General features: G+C 35.2%; 1 pseudogene; it reads left to right on the top strand.

The window, feature by feature from the left end:
• The first annotated feature begins 267 nt into the window (after window positions 1–267).
• On the top strand, window positions 268–1,971 carry LOC102855642 (annotated as a pseudogene).
• The last annotated feature ends 879 nt before the right edge of the window (window positions 1,972–2,850 follow it).

Below are 2,850 nucleotides of genomic sequence, written 5' to 3'. Positions count from 1 at the left end.
AAAAAAATACCCCAAACACAGTATGTGGGAATGATTCTATGAAACAAAATGCGAATGAAGGAATATGCGAAACATAATGTATATAGATGAAACAGAATGTATTGAAATTTTATAGAACCAATAAAAATTTTTAAAAAATTAAAAAATTTTTAAAAAGACAAATACTGTAAAGGACCATTATATTTTTAAAATTTATTTTATTTGTCTTCCTTGGTAGTTGTTTTGGCGCTGGAGGGTCGCCTGAAGTGGACAAGGCCTTGGGGCACAATGAATAACCCTATACCATCCAATCTGAAATCAGAAGCAAACAAGGCTGCTAAAATATTAAGAGAGTTCACCGAAATAACTTCCAGAAATGGACCTGATAAGATCATTCCTGCCCATGTAATAGCTAAGGCTAAAGGACTTGCAATTTTGTCTATGATAAAAGCTGGATTTCTGCTAATAGCTAGAGGAGGCAGTGGGATCGTATTGGTTCATCTTCCAGATGGAAAATGGTCTGCACCGTCAGCCATTGGCATAGCTGGTCTTGGTGGAGGATTTGAAATAGGAATTGAGGTCTCAGATTTGGTAGTAATATTGAATTATGACAGAGCAGTAGAAGCTTTTGCAAAAGGTGGTAACCTAACACTTGGTGGAAACTTCACTGTAGCAGTTGGACCCTTGGGAAGGAATTTGGAAGGAAATGTAGTCTTAAGAAGCTCTGCAGGTGTCTTTACATATTGCAAATCAAGAGGATTGTTTGCTGGCTTATCGTTAGAGGGTAGCTATTTGATTGAAAGGAAAGAAACTAATAAAAAAGCTTATTGTCAAGATATTTGAGCTTATGACATTTTATTTGGCGATATGCCACGGCCAGCTCAAGCAGAAGATCTTTATGAAATTCTTGATTCCTTTACAGAAAAGTATGAAAATGAAGAACAATGAATTAATGCAAGGAAAGCAGAAAGGGAAAAGAAGAACGCTTCTAATATAGAAATACCTCCAAAGCCATTGTCAAGGCCACAGCCATTATCTGTCCCAGTACAGCTGAACACTGGATCTCACAGTAATAGAAATGCATACAAGCTCTATCCTGAGCTTCCCAGCTATGAAGCTATTGGCAATTCACAACAACCTATAGAAGTGACGGCCCTATATTCTTTTGAAGGACAGCAGCCGGGAGATTTGAAATTTCAAGCTGATAAATTGTACAAGCTGATAAATTGTACAAGCTCTACAATGATATGATAAATAAAATGGATGCCTTTGCAAGGCATCCGGCTCAGTGATTGAGGCAACATCACTGAGGTGTCTGTCTGAGGTGAGAGAGGTGGGCTGGATAGCCTTGGATGGTTGACCTTACCTGCTGCTTAAGGGCTGAGACAGATGTGGGCACAGATAATTACTCCAAGACAAATGGTATGTCCAGCTCCTCACTCAATGCAGTATGTCTGCTACATTCCATTGTCCCATGAGGATTCCTGAGCTCCACTTAATAATCTGTAAGACCACACAGGTTTATATGCACACACATAGCTGCGCCTGAAAAACCACTAAAGGGTCAGCTATGAGTCTGTTCTGACTCCACGGTATTCATCAAAAACAACAACGAATATAGAAATGCAACATCTCTATTACCTGTATGTGTATGTAAGTCATGACTTATTCTTGCTCTGTTAAAAGTCAGAGAGAACTATCTGCGTGTTGTATGCATCTGACTTCAAATGTTAAATATATTGTCATCTTGGTGGTGGCATTGTTTCTCTTTCCTTTTATGTGAAAATGTTGTGTGTGTGTTTTTAATGTCACATTCTTTCTTTTATTTTTTAATTAATTTTAATAAAAATTTACAGAGAAAAAAAAAAGAAATTTCAAGCTGGAGACAAGATCATGGTTATTTAAAAAACCGACTCACATTTAGATTGGTGGGAAGGAAAACTTCGAGGTCAAACTGGAATTTTTCCAGCCAACTATGTAACCATGAATTAAGATGTATGTTATTTTATTATTGTTAATAATAATAATTTCTGCCTACAGGATTACTAACCAGTAAGCAATGTTTAATATAAATTGGAAAATACCAAACAAAAGAGCAAACCCTTCGCCATGAGGTCAATTCCAATTCATAGTGCTCTTATGGGTCAGAGAAGAACTGTTCCCATGGGGCTCTTAGGATATAAACTTTATGGAAGGAAATTGCCACATCTTTCTCCTGTGGTGCTGGGGGTTCCTCCCATCAAACTTTTGGTTAACCAAACACTTCTGCTTATTCTACAAACTTTCAAGGAGGTGTGTAAAAGATTTGATTTTTCTATGTATAAATAAATGAACAACTTACTTATCTTTAAATACTTCATACATATTTTACCACATGTGCTATGTAAAAGTCACTATCCTTTCATTTATATGATAGCAGGGTTTTTTTCGGTGACAGTATTAATGTTTAATACTGCTAAACTTTTGATTTGACAATAAAATGGTATTCATTTTGATTGGTGAGTTTCAAGGGTAGGGTCATGAATCAAAAATTTATACATTTCAATTTACAACATGACTAGAGAATATCAGCTACTAAGCAAAGTATTTAAAAATAATTACAATTATAGTTATTAACTAGAATATGAAACTTTAAAAATCATCTTTGAAATATATGCATATTCATGTATAGTAGAAACACATGATTACAAACTTCAACCACTGTGCATTACCAAAAAAAGGATGGTGCCTTTAGCCTTTGTTCTTTATGGGGTTAAGGTTTTCCCTCGTAATTTTCTAGCAACAAAAATCAACTTACTGTGATGTGGTTCTGCTTTCATAAATAAATTTACTTGCTAAGTAAAATTTTTTTAAATTTTATTAATTTTAATG

This window comes from Elephantulus edwardii, unplaced genomic scaffold, assembly GCF_000299155.1.
Source record: "Elephantulus edwardii isolate Elephantulus edwardi_28Jun2011 unplaced genomic scaffold, EleEdw1.0 scaffold00708, whole genome shotgun sequence".
NCBI lineage: Eukaryota > Metazoa > Chordata > Mammalia > Macroscelidea > Macroscelididae > Elephantulus > Elephantulus edwardii.
Note: the sequence above shows the minus strand (reverse complement) of the source record. Positions and strands in the feature narration are given on the sequence as shown.